Raw genomic sequence first — 26,903 nt, 5'->3', positions numbered from 1 at the left:
AGTTCCGGAGATTATGAATAGAATGTTTCCCAATAAAGACCACTTAGGTTGTAGATGCAGATTTACCACTGGTACCTATTTGCATATGTGGTGGAATTGTGCTAAGATAAAGACTCTTATGTAGGGAAACTACATACAAATTTCTTAATACTATCTTTAATTATAAAATAGCGAAATCTCCAGGGGTAGTTTTACTCCCCTTGAAGTGGCCCTCTATGTCTACATTGAACAAATCAATAACAATCCATATATTGTTAGCAACAAAGATAGTTATTGCAAGACAACGGAAGAGCGAAAACGGCATTTCTTGGTCATTAGTCAAAAATCAAAACATATTTCAAATTAAAATGGAACAATTGTTCAATGATTCAAATGTAAATAGGACCAGAGATAATTCCTTATAGGATGTATGCCTGGAAAAAATTCTTAACAGTTTTATTGTGTTCAACTATAGAGATATTAAATAATTATTATCTATTTATCATCTCTGTTTATGGTCTTAAGTACAGAAACACTGAAAAGTTAGGGGACAACTATCACAGCATTGTGTCCACCCCCGAGAACCGAAAACCTGACACCAGAGTCTTGTCCCTTAATTTTTCCTCACCTCTTTCTTTGGCACATTAGAGTAGGACACGCAAGTTATTGCCTTGTGTTGCAGTATGTATTTGTTAAGTCGGTTGGTAAGAATCATTACAAGATTTAAATGAGTCATAAGAAATTAAAAACGTTGTCTATTGTATAGATGTTTGTCTTTGTCTCTGTCATAAAATTGAAATTTTTCAACAAATAATAAAGTAAAAAAAATAATATTAATTGCCAATAGATTCATTTAACCTTCATACAGAAGTTCGTAACACTTAACTATTATTGAAACATATAGATGACAACAAAGTATCTTTTGCTCATTGGCTGATAACATCAGCTGATTGCTCTCAGCAAATGAGATAAGCTCTAAACGGCCAGGCTCATGTCAATGTAGAGAGCTTCTGGGTCTGACAAAAAAGGTGACTGGTGCTTGGCGGACCCCAGGTAAGGAGCTAAACTGTTTGCAAACTGTCTGTCTACCTACACTGGGGGCATGGTGGAATTACGGCATTTCTGGTACCATAACTACTACAGCTGTATGTAGTGGTTATGGTGCTTGACATATTCATATAAGGAGTGTAGCGGACCACGGGAAACCCGATTGGTTACCTCCACTAATTCCTTCTTTCAGCCACTCTGGAACCAATAAAACAAGTAGACATCCATTCCCCCAGCAACCAGACGAAACATAGCTCTGGGAGTCAACAGAGTTTATTCAGGCGACACACGGCTTTTATGCCCAGACCCCTACATGGGTTTTACAATACAATAAAACAGGGGTTTCAATCTCAAGATCCTTTGTACCTGAGATAATTGCGTGAGAAAAAACTTGAATCCAATTATCTCTCAGGTACGGAAAATCCATACAAAATATACAGTACCCCAAAAGTGTCCCCACCATACTCAGGAACCCCACAAAAAGTACATCCCCGTGTAGCCCTGATCCGAGTGTATCACATATCCAAAGATCACTCAGATCTATAATCTGTTCGGTGAAACAGGAATGCCATTGAGGTCAAGTTTTGACTGGCCAGACATGAGGCGCTAGCCCAAAATAGTTCTGGGAAAATAGGTGGCCTGGCCGGTCTCGGTTCATGGGGTTCCTGTGTGAACACCGAGCGAAGGGAACCTCTTCGTTTCAGGATAAGAATGCTCCCCCTGTTCGGTAGTTCATATCTCCCAAACATCGTTCGTATAGGTGGCTGGGAAATAGAATGGGCAGCGGTCTAAGTTTTACTGACTTTCATGCAAGTGCCTAGCCGAAAAGAGTTCCAGGCACTTGACAACAAAGTACCGCTGCCCACGTTCGGGAGACAAGATGGCCACCATTCTTTTGTCTGCCACGTGTGTTCGGTTATACAAAATGGCGGCAACTCAGGGGAAGCATTCATTAATTACTTCCCTTGCAGTTTTGCACTTAAGTTGCTGGTGTGGACATTCTAATTGGGTACAGGGGTGGTCCTCATTCAGGAGACGAAGGTAAAACAAACAAAATAAGGGAAAAACACACAAATAGGTAGTACGTTCTACCACAAGGAGAGTACATTCAAGCAATACATTTAAATAAACAAATGTACTAAAAGCCATATCTATATATAAACCAGAGACAGATAAGAGGGCTAGTTTTTGTCTCCTCTCCTCATCAACCTTTACTATTACCGTTACCATAGTGTAGATACAGATCAGGATATCCAGGACTGCCAACGTTTGGCTTAAACCAATACGCTCAGCTGTTTAATTGCAGTACTAAACCAATGGAGCACATTACAAAATCAGGATTCAGTTATTTCTGATCTTTATAGATATGTGTCTGGTTGTGGTCCAGTTGTGTCCCCTTTAAATTAATAAAGGTAAGCTGTGTATCACACTCAGTGTTTGCTTTGCATTTAAAATATAGCACCATGTTTTACGTAAAATAAACAAGTAAGATATGAAATATTATTTAATGTTGACCTGTTTGACACACTGGCGCTATATCATACACATGCCCTACATGCTTTGTAAGTAAGATGAAACTCACAGACAGATCTGTAACACAGCTGTGTCACAGCACACCAACTCCTTCACATAGCATATCTACCTTATTATATTACTGGCATGAGAGCCCTGCATGAAAGTGCACTATAAGACAGGATTCTGTTACTGCTGGTATATATATCACCTCTTCAAATTCTGCAATACACAGTAATATACATTTTTATCATAAATATGCACACAGAATTTACCCCCCAAAAATATTATGTATTTACAATTGTTACAATAGGGTACAATATATTATTACAAAAAAATAAATTAAAAATAATAATATATTTACACATACACCCATATATACATTTAACACATAACAGGTAATAAATATAATCAACCATGACAGGTGCATTCTGTATTGAGGTATGTTCACATCTTATCTCGATTTAGCATGCTACCTGTACAGTGCTAGAGTGCACCATGGTGTTAAAACACATGCTATAGAAGTAATCTGGAATAAATCTAGTAAATCTAATAAATAAAATCTTAAATTATACATGTTAATTGTCTCTGCCACATTTGGAGGTCTTTGCACATTTTAATGGTGACATCCCCGCTTGGGCTGCGGAGGCCCAGAATTGCTGTGGAATTTGAAGTAATTATAATTATTTAAAGGTGTCCTCAACAGGTGCCACCATATTCTGTCCTCAGCTCCTGGCGCTTCATCTAAGGGGAACCTCCGGTAAAACACCGATGTTTATGGAGGATCCCGGAAGGCTACGGTATTGTTCATAGAATAAGTGGACTGGAAAAGGATACCTAAAATAACTCCCCCAGAGGGAAAATCTAATAGGAGGAGTCACTCACCTCTCTATCCCAGAGCGGGTCTATCCCATAAAAGACAGAGACATCGAGTGTGAACTAATCTAGATCCAGCAAGCACTGGTCCAGAAAGAACAAATGTGGGAATAAAATATCTGAATAACTTTATTAAGTAATCATGTTATTAATGAGACCAGCAAAGAAAAATAAATGTGAGTGTGAATGTGTAAGGTATATAAAAAAAAGGCTATCGAGTGACTTGGAGTAGTGCCAACATAAGGATATCTAATGTGAAATAGGAGATTATAAAGTAGAGAAAGGAACCACCTAGATACTCCTAAAAAATCCCTTAAAAATTAAACCCTGATACTGCAGGCAGGGAGAGTCAAGTTATAGAGTTGAAAGCAAAATATAGAGGTAGTAAAGTAGGTACAGAGGTGTTAATCCCACTGGCCTAGCTAGTGCTAATTAAAGGGACACTATAGTCACCAGAACAACTACAGCTTAATGTGGTTGTTCTGGTGTCTACAGCCTGATCTGCAGGCCTGTTTAATGTAAACACCGCCTTTTCAGAGAAAAAATAATGTTTACATTGCTGCCTAGGAACACCTCTAGTGGCAGTCACTCTCTTAAAGCTACTAGAGGTGCTTTCTGGGTCAGTGCTGCTCAGTGGCAGTGTGTGGCATTCAATGTTTCCCATAGAGATGCATTGATTCAATGCATCTCTATGAGGAGATGCTGATTGGTGCAGTGAAGCATTTTGCCACGCATGCGCAATATCCTCCCAATGCTTTCCTGTAAGAATGCATTTGATTGACAGAGATCGTCGAATTTGAAGGCAGAGCGGGGCAGAGCAAGCCACATCGAGACTGGCAGAAAACTGGAAATAAAGGGAGTATATACCACAGGACAAAGAAAACAAAGACAGATCAGGGAGGTACAAAAGAAGACACAGAAAGAGGTAAAAAAAAAAACTTCAGCGCCCTATTATCTACTGCTAAGTAGCCAAAAAAGATGCACTGGCTCTCAAGGTCCCTTTATGAGGAGGCTGATAGTACAGTGCTATACCAATGTGCTACGCAGAGAGACTAATGGTGTGCCTATCATACCCAGAGTGAAACTAAGCCTCAAATGCGCTAAGCCTATATTAAACTGCTAGGCTAAGAGTATATCTTAGCACACATACAAAATGTGCCTACGTACCACCAGCTCTCACTAAAAGTCATAAAATTAAGAAAACAAAATGATATACAAAAACCTGTGGTACCCGTAGTGCTATGGTGATACACACACAGAACATATAAAATGAAATGTCCAACTGCTCCATCTAGCACCTCCGTCAGGGGGAAATGAAAAGAGCTGGTCCTCAGTACAACGATTTAAGGTTCCCGCGAGCATAGGTGGGTCGCTGATTCGCCAATCAAAGATTGTCACATAACCTGGTGGGCATGGACATCATTAAACATATGACTAAGTCAATGTGTCTGCTTTAAGCTAAAAGCTATACGTCGTAGTCTGCTGAGCGTGACGATGACCATGTGAGTTGGACCAATTCAGAGCCAGAGGAGGGGCTTATAGCAAGTGTGGTATGAAATAAAGAAAACAATGAAGCGAAAGAAACCTGGACAGTATAGCTGGGGTTAACCCATAGAAAACTGAAGAAACTCGAGAGAGGAGACTGGACTGTCCAGTGACCACTGTGTATTAATTAAAATATAACTTTTAATAACTGCAAAATATAAAAAGAGCTAGAGATATATCTAGCTCTAAACACAAACAGACATACAGTGGAAAAAAGTTCCACAATAGGAAAGTAATAGAAGTCACTAAGTACTGAATATAGTCTCTCCAAAATGTGGATTAGCAAATAATGAAAAAAACCTTGAATCACTTTAGATCTGTAACTATGTAGTCAGAGGGAGAAAGCCCTAGTAATAATGTAGCAAATATTGATAATACTTCTACAGTGTGACAGAAGCTAGTTACATTTAGCAGAAAATAAGACAGGGAAATAAATCCTAAAACAGAAATAGTGAAAGGAAAAAACCCAGGACGAGAAAAAACAGGGTTAACCTGGGTATAGAAATAACGAAGAACGTGTAGCTGGGTAAGCGAACAATCCCTGCTATAGCCAGAAAAAAGGATTCGCTAAGAGAGCAAGTAGCTAAGGCTAGTGACCCTAGAACTGCCTATGATTCACACAATAGCTGTGTAGTGGCGTTTAACTGCAGTAAAACGTCAGGTCTAAAGCTAACAGTTTTGCCCAAAATTCGGCTTTGTAAAAACTTAGCAGACCCACAGATTCCCACAAATCTCAGCTATTATCAAAGATTTCTGGCGTCTAACTGCAGATCAAAAGATTTCTGGCGTCTAACTGTAGTGTAACATCAAGTCTAAAGCTAACAGTTTCGTCCAAAACTCGGCTTTTTAAAGACTTAGCAGACCCACAGATTCCCACAAATCTCAGCTATTATCAAAGATTTCTGGCGTCTAACTGCAGATCAAAAATTTCTGGCGTCTAACTGTAGTGTAACGTCAAGTCTAAAGCTAATAGTTTCGTCCAAAACTCGGCTTTTTAAAGACTTAGCAGACCCACAGATTCCCACAAATCACAGCTATAATAAAAGATTAACAACTAGCTAAAGTACAAGCTAAACTTGCGGACTATCAGAGCGAAAAAACTACACGTGCAAAAGCCCCGACACGCGTTTCGCCAGTGAGCGGCTTTTCAAGGGGTGAATGCTGTCCTCGTCGGTTCGATTTAAATATAGCACCCAAACATCTGATTGGTCGGTGGGAGGGGCTAGCAGGAAGTATCAGCTAACCCCTTGACTGCATAGTAGGTAGTAGATGGCAGAAAAGAATAATTATAGATGAAAACTAAATCAAGGAGTAAAAATTGACGAAAAAAGCTATGGCAGTCAATTTTACACATAGTTATAACAGACAGAAAGTGCTAAAGAGGATTATACGATTTAGCAAAGACTGATAATAGTGTGAACATATAAAGCAAGAAGATTGGCATGCTTGATTAATAACTCCTAGAGATTGTAATATCTACTTGAGTCATGAAGGATATATACCATAAATCATTAGATTATAATGTGTAAATCATCTCAGTAATTCTTCAACATGGACCCTAGATCAGAAAAAACATCATAAATTGTATATAGGGTCCATATGCCACCAGATGTTGGGACTTGAAATAACAATACTAAAGTTATTTCAAAAGGAGATTATTTAATAAGAAATAAAAAATAAATACAGGGTCAATAATGTATAAAAAGTGAGTAGTAATATAATGTGATACAGAGCCACCCGAGTCACATATAACTTTATTTGTGGATAAAGGGGGTATAGTTATATATAGTTATATTCCTCATTCAAACCACAAGGTGTCAGTGTCCTGAATTTATAAATCCATTTTGACTCTTTTTGTAGGAGGAGTCTGTTAATGTTGCCTTTTCTAGGGTTCAGGAAGAGCTTTTCAATTGCTTGAAATTTCAAGCAGTTCGTCAAACCTCCATGAAAATTCTGTATGTGCCTAGCAATTGGCGTAGGGCTGATGGTATTTTTAGTAGAGCCGATATGTTGCAGAATTCTGCGCCTAAATTGTTGGAACGTTTTCCCTATATATTGCAGTCCACACTCACAAGTTATCAAATAAATGATATTGGTGGTACTGCAATTGATCAGGGCATTTGTATGAACCTTCAATTTCGAGCAATTAGATTGCGTGAATTTAGATGGACAGATGTGTTTGCAAGCTTTGCAATGCCCACATCTGTACGTGCCTTTAGTTTGAGAAAGCCAATTCTGTGTAACCTGGGGGGATGACAGATGGCTATGGACGAGCATATCTTGTAAATTCCTAGCTCGCCTGGCTGTCAGTTCAGCTTCATTATTTCTATACCCAGGTTAACCCTGTTTTTTCTCGTCCTGGGTTTTTTCCTTTCACTATTTCTGTCTTAGGATTTATTTCCCTGTCTTATTTTCTGCTAAATGTAACTACCTTCTGTCACACTGTAGAAGTATTATCAATATTTGCTACATTATTACTAGGGCTTTCTCCCTCTGACTACATAGTTACAGATCTAAAGTGATTCAAGGTTTTTTTCATTATTTGCTAATCCACATTTTGGAGAGACTATATTCAGTACTTAGTGACTTCTATTACTTTCCTATTGTGGAACTTTTTTCCACTGTATGTCTGTTTGTGTTTAGAGCTAGATATATCTCTAGCTCTTTTTATATTTTGCAGTTATTAAAAGTTATATTTTAATTAATACACAGTGGCCACTGGACAGTCCAGTCTCCTCTCTCGAGTTTCTTAAGTGTGGTATGAACTCATAAGGATACAGTGGATTGTCTAATAGAAGGCATGTCTGAAGGAATGATGGCACATATCAGGAAGGGGACTTATCAATCAATCAAATGCCTGAGGCTATTGTAACTAGAAATAGAGACCGCTAAAGGCACGTCCACCGGTATATATAAATATTGTGGAAGTAAATAAATGAATTAAAGTAAAAACCTATGTTGCAGATTTAAACAGGGATATACTGCTAGGATTTGCTGTAGGTGAGTATGAAAAAACAACTTGCAAACCCAGACTTGATGTCCTGGATGCCGCTTGGATAGTCGCCCTCTTCATAGAAACAATAAAATCTCCTCTGAAAACATAACTCACCCACCTCTTTTCCAGCTCCAATGTAGATAAACCCTCAGCTGGTGTTTGAATGTTCAAGTTTCATTTATTGAGAGTTATATAATTGACAAAATAGGAGTAGGCAAAATGAGTGTATACAATATAATAATAATAATAAACTGGGTCTCATAATAGGCAGAGTAGTATAATGATGTCCTGACAAAAATAGAAAACATGTAAAATAGTTATAATAAAATATATAAAATAGGTATAAACTTAAAATAGGCACAACGTAGTCAGTATACCTGTAACATAATTTACCATACTGCTTAACCCTTATAATACACTTATAACAACGAAAGCCCCCAGTTAATCAATACTATTGAATTCAAGTTATGATAGATATATGCAGCTTGCTTAATGGGGACCAAATCATAATAAGCAAATCTCGTGATCTGCGAGAATCAGCCTGAATTAACAGGACTTTACGGAGATAACTTCTCCTTTTGTCAAGTTTTGTCATCCTCTGGCTTTGTCAGACGTTGACAAAATATCTCAGCAACTGATTGATTCTTATTTTCAACCTTTAGTTGTATATTTGTATACTTATTTGAGAGACACCCTTTTCTCTTGGGTTTGACTTGCTGTGTAGCATTAGAAGATGTCTCGCTATATTCTTGTATTCCACATAAAAAATGCATGTTGGCTATTTATTACCATTTGGATAGGTACTTGGATTTGATTTTGGTTTGGGATTGTTCTGGCTAGACATATTATTTGCTTACTGTAATGACGACAATGACAATTTAAAATTTACAGTGGAGCACCATTAGAGTTGAATTCATTTTTTTAGACTTAACTGTTACAATTAAACATTCATTAGTTGTGACTTCCATGTTCATAAAAAATGTGCTGGCAACAATTTGTTATTTGGTTATTTTTTTTAAAATTCTTTATTTTTAGAATTTTAATTGTTAAAAGTAACAGGGAAATACACTCATAGTCCATCTGAATGAGCAAAATGTGGATCAGTGCTCAAGTTGGTGAGGAGGGGTTCTTGATGGTAACAGGTCTTTCACACCTTTCCAGTCCCAGTAACGGGGTGGGTGCTGGGTCCATTAGCTAAGGCTCCTTCAGTGGGCGAAGCGGCTGACCCTGGCCGTGGGCCGAATATCTTGGTTTATCGGTTTATTTTTACCATCAAATTAAGACTATACTAGTGAATCAATAATTGCATGTGCAATACAACTGTTCTGCTTTTGATGATATTGAACATCAATCACATGCTTTGAGAGACAGATTCCTGCAAAGGAACTATTCAGTGCGGGTCCTTGATACAGCCTGTAACAGAGCTTTGTTAATCGATCATTATTATCTCTTGCAAGAGCCATTTCCTCATCTCCAAGATGATAATGATTTTTCTTCCGCTCCTTTGTTTGTTACAGGTATCCCATATTAGTAGTTTAGTTTCATCATAGATAGGACAGTCACCTTCTTGACTTAAATATTGTGGAATATTTAAACATGGAGCCATGAGATATAAAACATGTACTGTTTTGCAAATAAGGGATCTTGTTGTTTCTTCCTTTACCCACTAATCATAAAGAATTAAACAGTATATCAATTGCAATAGGTCTCTTGTTGTTTATGTGTTACCATGCACAAAATGTTCTTGTCAGTATGAGAGATAAACTTCAATGTCTTTGAGAGAATCAGGGAACACATCAATGACATTGAACTTAAGAATCCCAACTCTCCAGCTGCTCAACATTTTTGCTCCTGTGTTGGACAAGATATTATTATTATTATTAGCAGTACAGGGTATCGTAAGAGTTCTTAAATCAGGAAGATGGAGTGATTGACATGATAAGCTTAATTTTGTGAAGCAAAATGGATATTCTTTAAGGGTACTCGTAGACCTCTTGGATGGAGCTCTGAGTTTAATATCCCTAATTATTTATTTAAGTTTTTTTAAAATCTTCTTTTCTTCAGCCCCCCAATTTAAAACAAAATTTAGCCCCACATTGCCGCAACTGGTTGGTTCCTGGAAGTGGACATTAGGTTCCCCCAGTTATTGTTATTAGAGCCTCCACCTGCCACCTATGGGTGGGGAGGACACTATGTCTCTCCTGTGTAATTTAATTATAGGCCCCATCCAACACTCATGAGTGCGAGAGGGGGATACTAGGTCCCTTGGTTATTTTAATTATAGCCACCACCTGCTGACCACAGTCTCCCCGGGTTTTTTTTTTATAAATGTTATAGAGCCGCCACTGCTGGCCATGAGAGGTGAACAGTGATTTGTCCACCCCCCATTATTTAATTTTCATCTGATGCCCATGGGTCCGGAGCCCGTTTTATGTTAATAGCCACTGGGCTGCAATATATGTCTTTTATGGCTAGTCGTATCACTATTCTTTTATGACAGTGAGCAGGCACTGTCTGCTCACTGTGTAGTAGACATGTCTTCACCAGTGACATGGCGATTGGGGGGCATAAGAGAGATTTAAAACAGCCCTTATACTAATTGAAGGTGGTTATATTGACCCCCATAGGCTTTTTTCATTGGGCAACTATTTTTAGGTGTCAAATTTGACAAAAATGTATTAGGTATATGTGTCCATGATAAATGGAATTGTAATTATCACATTTTATATTTCCAATGTAAAATATAGGTATCGGACTCAAACCTGTAATTGTTGTCTCTAAACCATTAAATTGCTTATCAGAAGCCAACACACTCCTGTTGAATGTGATCAGCTCAAATTAAATCTAGACTATGGTATCAAAAGTAACAAAACACAGCATTATAGCTGTAAGAGCAAAGCAGCTTTAGGACTTGGGATTTTAGAGTCTGAGGAAAAGAGTGTTTTCTAAGTTTATGGCCACTGTTCAGATAGCAAACAGTGATTTTCCAACTTTATGACCACTGTTAAGATAGCTTCCAGCAATGGACTTACCAACATTTCAAATGGACAAAGAGAACACTTTAATTTTATGGGAGTGCAGGGTTTTGACCAGGGTCAGGCTGGTCTAATTAAATTTAGGTTACATGTATGTATGTAACTAAATGGTTAGTAGTAAGTCACTTAAAATTTATTAGAACAGAATAATGTATTTTATTTACCTTTTTCCTTTTGCATCCAGAAGCATGACAATTGTTAACAAAAACAGGATGGTAGAACAGAACACCATTTTCATGGTAGTCCCTCCAGATTCAGAACATTTGTGATGTTTTGCTTAAAACATTCCTCCCCTGAGTGGGTGAAGAGGGGGGATAGGAGTAGCAAATTTGGCTATTTGGACGAGCAAATTGCAAAACAGAAATGTAAAATTACTCTCTAGCTAGGTTGACCAGAGATGTGCACCAGTTAAAACTGCATCTATGAAGAGAGTAAAGTGACGCGTTACGCAAAATAAAGTGTTGGCATCATTTTCAGTATAATCACGACCTCACATTGGAGCAACAGGAAATTGTTACAGCCATCTTAGATGCCTTAGAAGCTTATATTAAACCTTCAAAAAATGGCATGTGTTTCAGTGCTGCAAATAAAAAGAGGGAGAATTACTTGATAAATTTGTAACAAGCCTGGCAGAACGAATGGCAACTTGTTAGTATGGCATTTTGTGGGATGAGTTAATAATACAATATTAATGGAGGAAATGAGAGCGTTGAAATATGCATATATGAAATATGGAGCACAAGGGCTCATGTGCATTTCAGTGACCTTCACCATCACTGATGCAGATAGAGTGGAGATGTCACCACCTAAGAACATGAGTCTTGATGGCATCATACCTGCTGTGTGCACATCTGGTGCTCTGTCTGATGATTGACAGTGGTGTCAAAACTGTACTGTCTAGTGTTAGAATTGATGCGGACACTATGGCAACAATGCTCAGTGTCATTATGGTCCCTAAGAAATCTTTGCACTTTACTTCTTACTACTACATACTGAGTATCAGGTGATGGAATCTCTTGGAATATTCCAGACAGAATGTATTGTAGGAGGACAAGTTACAAATTGAATTTTGGAATTGTGCAAGCCACTGTTGTATAAAGATGTGTTTAGTGAACCGGTCAAGTCTGTGCTATCTGAGGTCACTTTAACCTTGATGAAAGTGTCTCTCCAGTTTAATGAGCACCACTCCATAAGTTGTTGGCTAGTAAACAGACCATTGGTACACACCTAGACAAATAAGAGGCAGAAGAAAAAAAAGGCACTAGGGAGTAATGTTAGCATTTGGATAAGCAACATGATCATTATCAAAAAGCCTGATCTGCGTAGATCCAGGGCCGGCGCGTCCATAAGGCGGCACAGGCGGCCGCCTTAGGGCGCACCGGCTCTGAGGGCGCAAAATTCCAGTGACCGACAGGAGGGAAGCTCCCTCCTGCCTGGTCACCTCCTGGATCCCCGGAGCTGCTGCGCGGCGTGCGGCTGAAGTTGATTAGGAGGCGGCGAGGGAGCTCTCTTTTTTTTTTTAATTCTTTATTTTCTGTTGTGCAAGGTATAACAATAGGCTTACTCAGCCACGATAGCAGTCGTAAGCGGTAACAGACAATAATCAAAACATGGCATATGAATAGACAGCACAATTTTTAGGTTTTGTTGAGAGAAAACGTAGACAGTAGATTGACATCTCAATTAACATGTGAGTTTTCCTGTCTGTCATGCACAATTTTAAGGAGTTAATATAACAAGAGTTAAATATAACAAGAGTTAACCGTTGCTAGGGTTAAGTTAAGTAGGTACTAGCTGGGGAGGCTATACATATTAAGCTTTGATATAGCAAAATCTAGTAGTACGGTTTGCAGTAGCTTAAAAAAAACAAAAAACACTATGTATACTTGTTAGAGAGACAAATAGTAAGTTTACAGAGTAGGTAGCCTTAGTGAGTTGTCTTTAAAGCTTGGAGCGTAGACATGCAAAAAATAAAATAAAAATATATTATGTTAGTTAACGCAAGGGCGAGGTTTACTCAATGTAGCGTAAGTTTAACAGCTTATTATAAACTATAAAGCTTGTACTATATATGCAGTGTGATTAGCTATGCTATCTTGCTTAGTATACATGCAGGATTAACAGAGCACATTATGCCTTATAGTGCTACAGCAGCAGGTGGGAGTCTAAAGAGCGAGACAGAAGGAGAGCAATATTCTGACATGTTAAAGTCTAACCCCCATTTAAGTTTTCCAAAGGGTTCAATCTGGGTAAGAAATCAGCTTAGCAATTGCATCCTTTTATGGCCCTGGAGTTACATAGCTGCACATTCATCCCATACCAGTGCGGGGCTTGAGTCCCAGGCTGTTATTCAGGCTGTTGTTCAGGCCGGCAGAGTGGAGCCCAGATGAGAAGACGTGCCTGCTCCAGCTTTGCCTGTTAGCAGACACCGACCTCTCAAAGATTTGGCCTCTGGCTGTGTTCAGGTTCAACCACAGTGGGGTAAGCTGTTGGGATTTGTGGGTCAGTCGTGTGGGTCTTATGCTGTGCTTTGCCTCCCATCGTTTGCGTGCTTGGCGCCGTCTGTGTGCCGTGCTCGACTTCAGTGGTTCCCTCCACTTTGCTGCCATGTGTGGGGGTGAGACTTGCTTGTCCCTCCGCCGCCATCTCACAGCTCTGTTCCCGGCTGGGGCTGCAAACTGTTGCTGTGGGTCGAGTGGCAGCTGTCGAGGTGAGTGGCTGTCCAGGAGTGTTGGGGCACTCTGTAGCATTTTTTGCTCGAGCTGTAGCCAGAAGTTATTGAATATTCGGTCCAGGTTGGACACGTAGTCGTGTTTCACCTCGTAGCTGTTTGAGGTCTGCGTGGTCTCCGCCATTTTAGGTGGGCCTCTCGGCTCTCCGGCTAACTTCCCAGTTGTTTCCGCCATGCCAGGGAGGCTCCCCATAGGTGGACCGGGATCACCCCCACCGGTCCAAGGGGGGGGGGGGTTGCGGGGTGCCCGCTTGTAGCAGACGGTTACCGGGCACCTCCAGGCTGGGAGGTCGGCCGCCTCTCCCGCCCGACGTATGCTAGGCCGCATGCTCTCGCGGGCATGACCGTCTGTCTGTTGTCCGCTCATGGGCCGCTTCACCGGTTTCCCGTGAGGACTGAGGGTTAGTAAATCTCTTGTTGTCCTATTTTGGAGCTGTTTGTGGTCAGTAAATGCCTTAATAGCCAAGATTAGTGAGGAGCTCCAGCAAGGCACGTCTACCCTCCATGACAGTCAGGCCCCGCCCCGCGAGGGAGCTCTCTTATCTCTCTGACCGGCTCCCTCGCGCGCCTTTTGCTGATGCCGTGGGAGACGGAATATGACGTCATATTCCGGCTCCCGCGGCATCAGAAAACAGCCTGCGAGGGAGCCGGTCAGAGAGATCAGAGAGCTCCCTCGCCGCCTCCTAATCAACTTCAGCCGCACGCTGTGCAGCAGCCTCACTGGACCACCAATGAGAGACCCACGCCAGCACTCCAGGTAGGGAGGCTGGGTGGGACATTTAAATTTAATTTATTAGTAATTACTTTATTAATTACTGTGTGTGTGCATGTGAGTGTGAGTGTCTGTCAGTGTGTGTGTTTGTGTGTGAGTGTGTATGTCAGTGTGTATGTGTGTTGAGTGAGTGTGTGTGTGTCTGTCAGTGTGTGTGTGTCTGTCAGTGTGTGTGTAAGTGTGTCTATGAGTTTGTGTGTGAGTGAGTGTGTCTGTCGGTGTGTGTGAGTGTGTATGTCAGTGTGTATGTGTGTCTGTGAGTTTGTGTGTGTCTGTCAGTGAGTGTGTGTGTGTCTGTCAGTATGTGTGTCTGTCAGTGTGTGTGTAAGTGTGTCTATGAGTTTGTGTGTGAGTGAGTGTGTCTGTCGGTGTGTGTGAGTATGTCAGTGTGTGTGTGCGCATGTGAGTATGTGTGTGTGTGTGTGTTCGAGTATGTGTCTGTGAGTTTGTGTGCGTGTGTGTGTGTGTGTGAGTGAGTATGTATTTTTCTGTATGCCTGTCTGTCTGTATGTATGTATCTGTATGATGGTATGCCTCTGTATGTATGTATGTGTCTGTATGCCTGTATGTCTTGTACGTATGTTTCTGTATGTCTCTGTATGCATGTATGTAACTGGATGTATGTTTGTCTCTGAATGTCTGTATATATGTCTCTGTATGCATGTATGTAACTGTATGCCTTTATGTCTCTGTATGTACGTATGTGTGTGTCTGTGTGTCTCTGTATGCCTGTATGTCTTTGTATGCATGTTTCTGTATGTATGTATGTGTCTGTATGACGGTATGCCTCTGTATGTATGTATGTGTCTGTATGACGGTATGCCTCTGTATGTATGTATGTGTCTGTATGCCTGTCTATATGAATGTGTCTGTATGACGTTATGTCTCTGTATGCATGCATGTATCTGTATGTGTGTATGTCTTTGTATGCCTGTATGTATGTATGTATGTATGTGTCTGCATGCCTGTATGTCTCTGTATGTATGTTTCTTTATGCCTGTATGTCTGTATGTATGTGCCTGAATGTCTTTGTATGTATGTTTCTGTATGCCTGTCTGTATGTATGTGTCTGTATGACGGTATGCATGTATGCATGTATGTCTCTGCTTGTATGTCTCTGACTGTATGTGTCTGTATGTCTCTGTATGATTATTGCTGTCTTTGTCTGACAGTGTACCTGTATGACTTTGACTGTGTGACTGAAAAATGATGCCTGTATGCCTGTGGCTTGGAAGGAAAGAAGATGCATTTTTTTTTTTTAATGAGGGTTGGGGGCGCCAAAATGCATCTTCGCCTGTGTAACTAAAAATCCTAGCACCGGCCCTGCGTAGATCCCATATTTTTGCACCAGGCACCGAGGCAGCCTCACCCAACATCATAACAAAGACACCATTGCATAGGTTCTCTAAGACAAACATGTTACCTCCTGTTGACGTACATGATGCATTTGTCAGTGTAAATTGGATGATGAGAGCAGTTACATAACAACTGTCTGGATCCCTTGGGAAATTAAATATACGGTGCAAATTACCTTTTACTATTCAATGTGATCCAAGCAAAACTGGATTTGGATGTTGCCTACAAGCAAGCACACCTGTATCATTTACAGCTAGCTTGCTGACCATTATTGAGCAAAGCTATGTACAAACCAAAAGCAAAGGATTGGGTATAGATTTTAGTGTAGAACTCTTTCATCCTTGCCGTAATATTTTCACAGCAGAAACTGATATCTCTTTTTTAAAAGGACCCTTCTTCTTCCCCTTACAATTGCATTCATAGCATGTTGAATGTGTGGGAGTAACACCAAAAGATGGTCTCGCTCTCTCTTTCCCTCTCTCTTTCTCTCTCTCTTTCTTTCCCACTGGTAACAAAGCACAAATACTATCACACTTGAACACCTGGAAAACTTAATTCCACAAATGAAACAGTAATCACCTATTATGTTCAAACTAATACCTCTAGTACCTTATACTACGCTGTATGTAATTCTGCTTTCATTAAAATCTAATTATATGATATAGTTATGGTAAAACTACCACTTAAATCCTGGTGATAATTCTAAAGCAAAAGAGTTGACAGCTACCTTGAATGCATAACGTACATTGCAAGATGAAAGTTTTTCATTATGGATAGCATTTTCCGCAGAACAATTATCTCTGTTGACTCATAGTTCTTTATTGTCTAATGGGAACGAAACTGTTGTATTTTGCATCTGTTGAGACAAAACAAAAACCTCCAGCTTCACGCAGACACCGTATTAACTGTGTCTGTTTTATAGTGAATGGCGATGACTAAGGTACTTATTAAATATTTCCAAGTGATTAAAGTAGTTAAATTTAAAAAAAAAAATGTTAAGCAAGTGTCTGTTCTGTTTTTAGGATAACACGTGCACTTAAGAACATAAGAACATTATGCCACCTCCACACCTTGCTGGATAGAGATAGCTAGCTGGGAATACACCTGCTGAAATACTGATGGGAGTTGCTCCAGTTTTCTGTTCTTCTTTTAGACTCAGTGGAGTTGATTAATTAGCTAGTTGATGCCATCTGGACCAACCAAAAGAAACATTTCCCATATGTGATCATAAACGAGTAGAAAAAAAAGCATTATTACAATGGAATGGAATGATTCTAGAATATTCGACTCATATTCCCGTTTTTACTAATTTAGTTTTTCTGTTTACACCAATGAAATTAAAGAAACTGGAAATTGAATGTAAGGTCTGTTAAATAACTGTTTTCTATTAGGGACAGTGTGCATGTAAAAGATTGCTGCAAACTGTGGACTATTATTACATTAAATTTTTTTCTGAAGCTCTGCCATAGAACACGGACTGTAGATAACTTCCTGCTTATTCCATGCCTAATGGACCCAGATCAATCCAAGTGTTACTCCAAGCACCATAACAACATTAGTGATTTAAATTAGTCATCGTGTGTACAGTCTGTATGTGCAGCATTTTAGTTAATTACTTACAGAGTTTGTGCACTTTGCTGCTGGAGGTGGAACTCTACCTCTACCTCCCGAGACCAGAGGTCCAGATTGCCTAATGTTAAATCCGTGCATAAAAGGCATCTGTCATCAGCAAGTGTAGCACGCTGGTGACAGATGACCAATGGTGGCATGACTACCCCTCCATGCCACCAAAGCCCCTTATCTCAGCCAGTCCTCTGGGACATCCCTCCGCAGCAGTGAGAAGGAGTGATGCCATTTTAAGAAGGAGTGATGTCATCAGGCTACAGGGAGAACTTGGCTTCAGAGTGTAATCGCGGGTAAGTTTATGCTTTATTTTTTTTTTTTTTATGGGGAGGTTCATAGCAGCAATGCTTTCTTCATCCAAAAACAGTGGTTTATTAAAATGCTGTTTTGGGTTGGAGTAACCCTTTAAAGCAGCCCTGTTTTGTTTAAGATGATTGAATACTGTCAGTTGACTGGATACTCTGTTTAATCAATGCTTTCCTAAGGGGGCTTTTTGTAATTCTAAAGCATTTTTACCACTGTTGGATACACAATGCAGTCCTAAATATAGGAGTTATAATAGGAGAGAAAATATATATAATTAACAGAAATAAAGCACAAACATCCCTGACATTGTACACATAGAAACAAGATCTGACATGCACAAACACTGACATTGCACACACAGAAACATGTACAGGATTCAAGGAAATCCTGAAAGGAAGCACTGAAATAATCTAACATTGTAAGAGAAGATTAATGATTTACAGTTGCAGTAGAATAAAGGTTAGCGAAAATAATGACTCTATCAATATGATGTCATGTACTGGTTCAGATAATATCAGTGGATAAACTTTATGTTGCTGTTAAAGGAGAACTGCAACGTATCTGAAATTTACACCGTTGAACAGAACATTGAAAATTAGCCTTAACTTGTGTTAACATTTGTTTAATTTGTTTCATGTTTCAAGGCACAGTTTTATCTGTTAATTTACAATGAATGTATATTAACGATTTATTAAATTACATCATAATCCAGTTCAGACAGGGCAATGCATGGGCAAAGGTTACAAATGAAGAGGTTGTTTTGTTTCTCCTCTTCTCTGTAAGCGTTCTTAAACATTACTGCCAGGCGCAAAGGACAGACACCTCGATTCAATATTATTGGCAAAGTCCAGTCTAAAATTATCAGCTGAATTCAGCTAATATAATTATTACATTTCAGCTGAATTTAATGCTAGCAGAGATTCTAGCAGCTGAACCTTACAAATGGGAGAGCTGCTTGAGGAAAATCCTTCAATACATGTACTTCAGAAGCACATTTATCAACATTTTAAAATGACTTACCCTGTTAGTCATTCAAAATGAAATGGATAAAAGCCTACGAGTGTCATCACATTCGTACAAGGGAGGTTATACACTTTTGCCATTCCTCCACTTATCATGACATGAATGGGCCAGTACATTCATGTTAGCATGTCTGCTAAACACTGGCTGCTCACTTTATTAAAATACTGGCGAACACTACTACTACTAAAAAAAACTTCTCCCGGGTTGCTTTTAACATACAAGGGGGGCGTCGTACCAATGTGGACATTTGATAGGTGCTTCAAATTAAAGAACAGAGTTGGACAGGTCACTGTTCACCCCTTGTGCCCCCCACGCATGGACAGTTGTTGGGATTCCATTTTTTTTTTTTTTTTTTAAAAGCCCCTGTTTCCCCACTCATTCCCACTCAAGTCCCACCAGTTTATTAATAATATTAGAGTTGGGTAAGGACATAAGGTCCCACTTGTATTTTAATTAGTGTTAAAATGGAGGCACCTATTTACAGAATAATGAGGTGTGTATGGATATGTTGAATTTAATTTTTTTTATTCTTTATTTTTGTAGTGTAATTAGGTTCACACTTGCACACAGTGCCATATCAAGTTTAACAAGCAGTTATATTGTATGACAGGTAGAGTGTGGTCTTGACACAGAGATATTGCACAATTTTTAAGAAATCAATAAAAAGAAACAAGTTAGAAACACACATCTTCGTAAATGAATAGGACTAGCTAAGCATATATAGTATGGTGGTGAGTGAAAGCCTGTAGTCTGGCTATAGAATTGTCTGGCTGTTAAGACTGTGTGATTAAAAGGTAGATACTTCTGTTTGACAGGCTGGTGTCGCTAATGCTAGTCGGACGGGGTTTGTGTTGAGTGCTCCAACTTCAGGGTTACATGCTATAATGTGCTATTTTTTGCTCTTTCAAAAACATATATAGCATTTAAGATGAAGTGCACACTCAGTATTGGAAATTAATAATAAAAAACACCACTGGTGTGCATGTGGAGCGCTTACAAATTTGTTGACTCACCCATATGGGTTAACATACATATGTATGGAAAACGTAACTCATGGCGATATATCTGAAACAAATGTAAATGCAAGAAATAGTGCAGATAACGTTTTCAATAAGTGCAGTGAGGGAATATTCTATATGGTCTCACTCACATGTAGCAGAGCCCTATAGGATAGGCGTAGGATAGGATAGGATAGGTGACACAGTACCCAATCGGTCCTCTAGGCGTCTGGAGATCCTTATGCATACATGAGAGAGAGAGAGAAAACAAGGGGAAGAGGAGAACCCCTAGTGCGGTCAATCCCAATGTACAATGTCAAATAGTGCAGAAAAAGTGGCTTCTCACCTGATGTGGAGCCCTATACCTGGCTCCTGGTGTGTAGGTGTCTGTGCCTTTATTTATATATAGCATTTAGTACGTGGCTTAGATTGTGTGTAGATCTCTGTGAGCTTACAAGATATTTAAGAGGTGAGTATCATGTACATGGCGGTTGGAGTTTCTGCAGCTGTTTTTTTGGGTGAATGAGTTTACCCCGTCGGGACCTGTGCATTGGGAGTGGATACCCCTAACCAAGGAGGCTGCGGAGGGTGAGGGGTTGATTAAGACGCCTTGTAGGAAGACTTACAAGCGGTGTGGGGCCCTAGGGCCTTGCAATATGTAGGTTATTTACTAGTGTGTGAAGATGGTCAGAGAGGGGGTCGTATGCAGTAACATGTAAACAAACTTTTTAATTAACAGAAATTAAACTTTGTGTGGTCTGTTTTCATCCATGATCATGGCACTGGAGGCTGCATTCCTCCTGTTTTAGGGGCAGGGGTGTAGCGGTGGTGGGGTCCTGGTTCTCTCTGGAGACTGTTGCTGGCATTGCCATTTCTAGGTTTGACAGTCCAAGAGTTCCCAGGAAGGTTGGGGCTTCCTCCATTGAGGTTAGGACTTGAGTAGACCCTGCATGTGTTACTTCCAGTGAGCTGCCCGCTCCCCATCGGTATGCTATTCCTGCTTTGCGTAGCTGCAAGGTAACTGGACCGTAGGACTTGCGCCAGTGTAGTGTGGCTCTCAACAGGTCTTGATAGAAGGTGAGGGACGAATCCTCAAAGGAAAGAGGCGTATTGCCCTTTAGTGCAGCCATGATGTGTAGCTTATCTTGGACTGAGACACAGCGTAAGATCACGTCTCGTACCGCAGGGGACCTCAGGCGTGTGTATGTCGGGAGACGGAATACTCCATCTATGGCAATTCTCTTTGCCACAGCATGGCGGAGTAAGGTGGCTTGAAGCCATCTGACATAATGTGGCAGCTCTTCTGACAAGATTGCGGCAGGTTCTCCTCTGATTTTAATGCACGTGCGTCGCTGATGGTTTTCTATGGTTGCTATATTGAGTGCCATCATTTTTTGTTGATATTGGAGCTGGTGCACTGTGTCATCTAGTGTTGTCAGGTGGGTTTGGGCATCCACCATGTCTTGTTCTGTGGCTAGCACCCTGTCAGTGACAGCCCGCCCTTCTGTTTTGAGGAGGGCTTAGTCAGATGCTAGGGGCGTATGTATTTCTACTAGTAGGAGTTTGAGATCCTTCCTGGTAGTAGGAGCCGAGTCATCCAGTGCCTCGGGTGATTGTTGCTGCGGTGCCCGTGTGGTTGGAGGGGTCTCCGTTCTTCTTTTTTCCGGGCTGGAAGCGCGGCTGGCTGCCTGTCAGTCTTCCGCGGGTGCGGGTACTGTTTTGGGCTGCGCAGGTCTCTCTCTGCAGCCTCGACCCAATGTCTCTCCCCTCAGGTTTTTAGGATCAACGCCCCATATCCGGCATGTACGTTGTGAGGTCAGGCGGTGAAGGGGAGGGAGGAAGGTCCGTGCAGGAACTGCATGAGGCTCAGGATCGAGGGTGTAAGGTATGCCCCGGATTTACGTTTCCGTTTGGGCAGCTTTTGGACTTGGAAGAAAGGCATTTATCGATGCAGCTTTTCTTGACGGTTGCGATGCGGTAGGTTAGAGGGCTAGGTGGGCGTCAGGATCATTGATATTGTGAGGATTGTCACATTTTGTTCAGGAGCTATTGGAAATGTTATCTGGCTCAGTGTGTTTGCAAGCTCCACCCCCTGAATTACATTTTTAACACCTCAGAAATACATATTTAGTTATTAGGGATATCTAAAAACCCTGGAAAAAGATAGTTGCCCTTTAAAAGAAATGACAGTGGTAGTGTTTTAGCAATCCCAGGCAATTATAGTATTTTAAAGTAGGTGGAGAATATAATCCATGTGGAACAGGTGAGACCATACTTGTAGAAGAATATGGAGTTTGGAAAGGCACACTCAAAAATGGTACTTCAATATGGATAATTAACACAATAATAGATTGTTGAAAAGAGAAAGGAGTAGTAGAGTGAGAACTGTAATTACTCAGATGGAGAACCATGATTTGTTCGTGAATCAGGAGATTGTAGGCTTGAGGATAAGAGCACACTATACTTGAACATATTCTGCTGCTGTGAGAACAGGCCTTGTGGGAACCTTGCAGCTTTTGTAAAAAAGAAAACAATAGCAAGCAGAAACCAAGGATACAGCTTTTTCACATATAATAAGAGGATGTTTTAACATGTGAATCCAGTATCAGTTAAAATCTCAGAGTTTGTTTATTGTGACAGCTTGCAGGGAAACAAGCTAATGTTTTTTTTGTAGTTTACAATTAACAAGCAAGGCAGTGTACAGGAATAGCTAGCAATGTTAGGGTCTGCCAATTCACTATAAACCGCATATAAAAAATATGGTTTGTGAAGTGTTACCTAAAGTTAAGCTGCGTTATGCTGTGAGTCATATGAAAACAAAGACAAATCCTGTCTGGGAAAAAAGAGGGGTGGGAAGTGTCAGGACTAGACAACCCTAACACACAACCTAAGGTGCAAAAGCATGTACGGTTCATCGGTCCATAGAGTGGCCAGGCTAGAGCCCAAGATAAACAGAATGTCTATAAGTAGACAAAGAAAAAAACAGAAACAGGGTATCAGTGGTTCATGAGATGAATGAGATGAAATAGTGCACCTGTGAAATACAATGTGACATATGGTAAGGAAATAATGTATCTGGAAATAAATATGAAATATAAACCTGTTATTATTAGCTGTTATTTGTTATTATTATCGAAGTGGTCCCCCACCCAAACGGTCACCCCTTTTTTGTCCCCACCATGTGAAGACTGGCATGGAGGCGGGCTGCAGATGTCCATGGGCCACTAGAGCACAAGGATTGTGGACTGCAGCTTTAGATAATTCTTCTGCATGTTAAAATAATAGGGACAGAGAGAGGCAGCAATTGGGTGGTACTTTATGGATGGCACTGATAGCTACGTATGATATTAGTGGAGGTGATTACTAATGACAGCAGAGTGAGAGGAGACAGTGCTCATGACATTTAAAATACATGTTGGATTTCACCGGTGGCAATGGAATTTTATTAAGACACGGAGGCTCCTATTATGCTGCACTCTTTCTTTATTTACCTCAGCAGCAAAGAAAAATAACATTAAATCAGTATAAAAGAAACCAGTAAATAACATGAGGTATATCTTCCTAGCAACAGGAACAGCCAATCAGCATCCTCTTTGTAGCATAATAGGCAGTGTCCAGTATACAACTTCCTCTTTCTTTGCTGCTACCTCAGTTAAGTGACACTTGGTCCCATGGTTCTTAACTGTGGGATCTTTTACTTTACTTTATTCATATCATTACTGTGGTTAATATAGTTATTATAGTTATTACATTTTAATTATAATATTTTCATGTTTATAAATATATTTAGTTTCTTCATTTTAACTCAATTTGATGTATTTACTTCATTTGTTTCAGTTATATGCTTTATTGTATATCCTTTGATAATTTCTTTCCCCTCTGACCTCCCTGGCCCCAAAATTACCATCAATTGGAGCTCAGGGGCGTCTTTGAGGATCTTTATCCCCTGTAAAGTGCTATTGTGCTGTTTTTTTTGTTTTTTTGTTTTTTTTTTTTTCCCTTCATTTATCTGTGTGGCTGCTGCTCTGCCACCAACTGCCAGAAATCCAAGTTGGGGTTTAGGTATAGTGGCAGCTCCTGTGTTTTTATATTACAATTGCTATTTGGTTTTTTTTTCACTATTGTGAGTACTTTCATTTCTTTATCCTGTTTAGTTATTTATTTTTTACTTGAGGGTTACTCAACCCTTTCCTTTTGGTATTATTTTACTTTATTCATCCCCTTAGGTTTGTTTGTATATTTATGATGCAGTCTGACAGGATCTTTCTGGGTCTACAGCAAACATGCAGATTAATGTAGAAGCCTCTCCAGGTATCTCTGGAGATGAGGCTGAATTTCTGCTTTACTGATCCTGCTGACATGCAGGCTTTAATTGACACTTGCATGGCAAAAGCCATGACAGGGCCCTGGTGTCAGGCTGCAATGCCTCATATAAGGCTAAACACTCCTCCAAAACAATAGAGATGGACAGTACCATACCTGTCACAGATGGCGCGATTAATTTATCACCGCGCAAAAGAGCTACTAGTCGGGCAAAATCGACTAGACTTTGGAAAAGGGCAAAAGCCCAATTGAACTCTGAATCCAAGCTCAGTGATATTGAGGAGGAGTTCCCCACGTTCTGTATTGAGGTGTACCTGTACTCACACCTGCTCTGCTTCAGCCTGGCCGCAAGGCCTCATATAAGGCTAAACACTCCTCCAAAACAATAGAGATGGACAGTACCATACCTGTCACGGATGGCGCGATTAATTTACCACCGCGCAAAAGAGCTACTAGTCGGGCAAAATCGACTAGACTTTGAAAAAGGGCAAAAGCCCAATTGAACTCTAAATCTGAGCTATGGGATATTGAGGAGGAGTTTCCTGAGTACTATATGGAGGTGTATCTGTACTCACACTGGCTCTGCTTCAGACTGCCCGCAAGGCCTCATATAAGGCTAAACACTCCTCCAAAACAATAGAGATGGACAGTACCATACCTGTCACAGATGGCTCGATTAGTTTACCACCGCGCAAAAGAGCTACTAGTCGGGCAAAATCGACTAGACTTTGGAAAAGGGAAAAAGCCCAACTAAACTCTGAAACTGAGCTCAGTGATATTGAGGATGAGTTCCCTGAGTCCTATATGGAGGATTCAGTGGATATTTCTGATCCTGATTATGAAATTACTGATGAAGAGGATGCTAATCCCGTTTGGGATACATGTCCTGTTAAACCTACCTAGATTTAAGTAGATTATGTGGACTCAGGTACACCAATAGGATCTTGGACACTCAATGTGAACCCCTATTCGAACCTGATGACCTATGTCACCCACTGGTCTCCTCAGACCATGTAGCCAAGTATATTGCATCCAGAGTACGCAAGCCTTTTGAGAAGGCAAAGTGAAATAAATGGCGGGCTGAATGGCCATGCCGAACAGTCCCTGATGACTCATGTAAAACGCTATCAGTCGATCCTAAGAACATTCAAATCCTGAGTAAGACAGGATGGAAGCCATCTAAAGGCTTAGATTCTCATTGCAAAACGGTCGGGATAAAATCCTGGGCATCTTGAGCTCAGCAGCCAAGATCTATGAAGCAGTAGAGGATGATCTAGAATTAGATTGCGCCATCTTAAGTGGTTAGATCCAGAGAGTGATTTAAGTTGGCAACGCCAACAATGCGGTTGTCACAGAACGCCACAAATCGATCTTGCTCAAGATTGAGCCCAAACGTTTAACTATGGCTCTGAACAAGCCAGATAACACAGGCAAAAGGTTTTCTCTTTGGGGACAACTTTGTAAAAGAATTGGGCTCCTTTGTCTGGCTAAACAAACAGAAGTTCTTTTAGACAGAACCAAGGCTCTTATATTTGCCGAGCCGATTTCTTTGAACAATGCACTATACCAACCTCCTTCCTACAAAGTGGTAGACCCTGAGTTGTTAGTGGCCTAAGAGGTGCTCCTAAGAAGTCTTCACAATTGCCATTCTTCCTTACTGATAGTGGGGGGCAGGCTCACACATTTTTCCCATGTATGATCCCTCATTTCATCAGATGCTTAGGTTCTTCACACTGTGAAAGGGTATTGCATAGACTTCCTTTCTCTACCTGTTCAATGTTCCCCATCAAGGGAAATTGTTTTTTCCCAATGAGACGCAGACTCAGTGGACAATCAATCGTAGAGATTCCGGCACATACCCTGGGTTACGTAAGCAACCTTTTCTTGTTTCCCAAAAAAGGCAAAGGTATCCATCCAGTGATAAATTTGAGACAGCTCAATAGTTATGAGCATATCAGCACTTACAAGATGGAAGAAGGGCATTGTTTACGGGATCTTCTCCAACCAGCAGATTCGATGGCCAAATTGGATCTGCAGGATGCATATCTCACAGTGCCTATCCCAGTACAACATCAAGATCGGGAACTTCCTGCAATTTACATGGTAGGGCAGTAAATAGAGGTTCAGGTGCCTCCCATGTGGACTGTCTTCGGCTCCATGGTGCTTCACCAAGCTCACGTCTTATAATATATTTAGACGGCATTTTCATTCTGGCTCAGTCTATTCAATTAATCTGGACATACCTTGCATGGACTTTGACTCTGTTAGAGAACCTAGAAATCCATTATCGTTCCCACGCAACAAATCAAATTTCTGGGTTATATTGGATTATTGTAGATTCTACCCTTCAAACTCTACACCTTCCGGTGGCAAAATTAGCCAATATCGAGAAGGAGATAGGTGAACACTAGCAACCTCTCAACTCTCTCTCAAACAACTGTTGAGAATGTTAGGCCTTCTACCGGCATCTATACAGGCTATTTTTCCAGGTCTTCTTGGCTATCGAGCCCTACAACGATTACAAACTTTATCTCAAGGGCAGCGCATCATACACAGATATGGTAACTCTGGACTCAGAAGCGGAGGGTGAACACCAATGGTGGCTTCTTCACATAGAAGCTTGGAATAAGCGCACCATATTTTGAACAGCTCCAGATTTGATAATCAAATCCGACGCAAGTTTGCACGGTTAGGGTGCTCAATGCGGAAATATTTCCACCAAGGACAGATAATCAAACCTGGAATCGACACTCCACATCAATTGTTTGGAACATCTGGCTGG

Source organism: Pelobates fuscus, chromosome 5 (genome assembly GCF_036172605.1).
Source record: "Pelobates fuscus isolate aPelFus1 chromosome 5, aPelFus1.pri, whole genome shotgun sequence".
NCBI classification, from domain to species: Eukaryota; Metazoa; Chordata; class Amphibia; order Anura; family Pelobatidae; genus Pelobates; species Pelobates fuscus.
The sequence above is the reverse complement of the archived record's forward strand: the minus strand, read 5'-3'. Positions refer to the sequence as shown.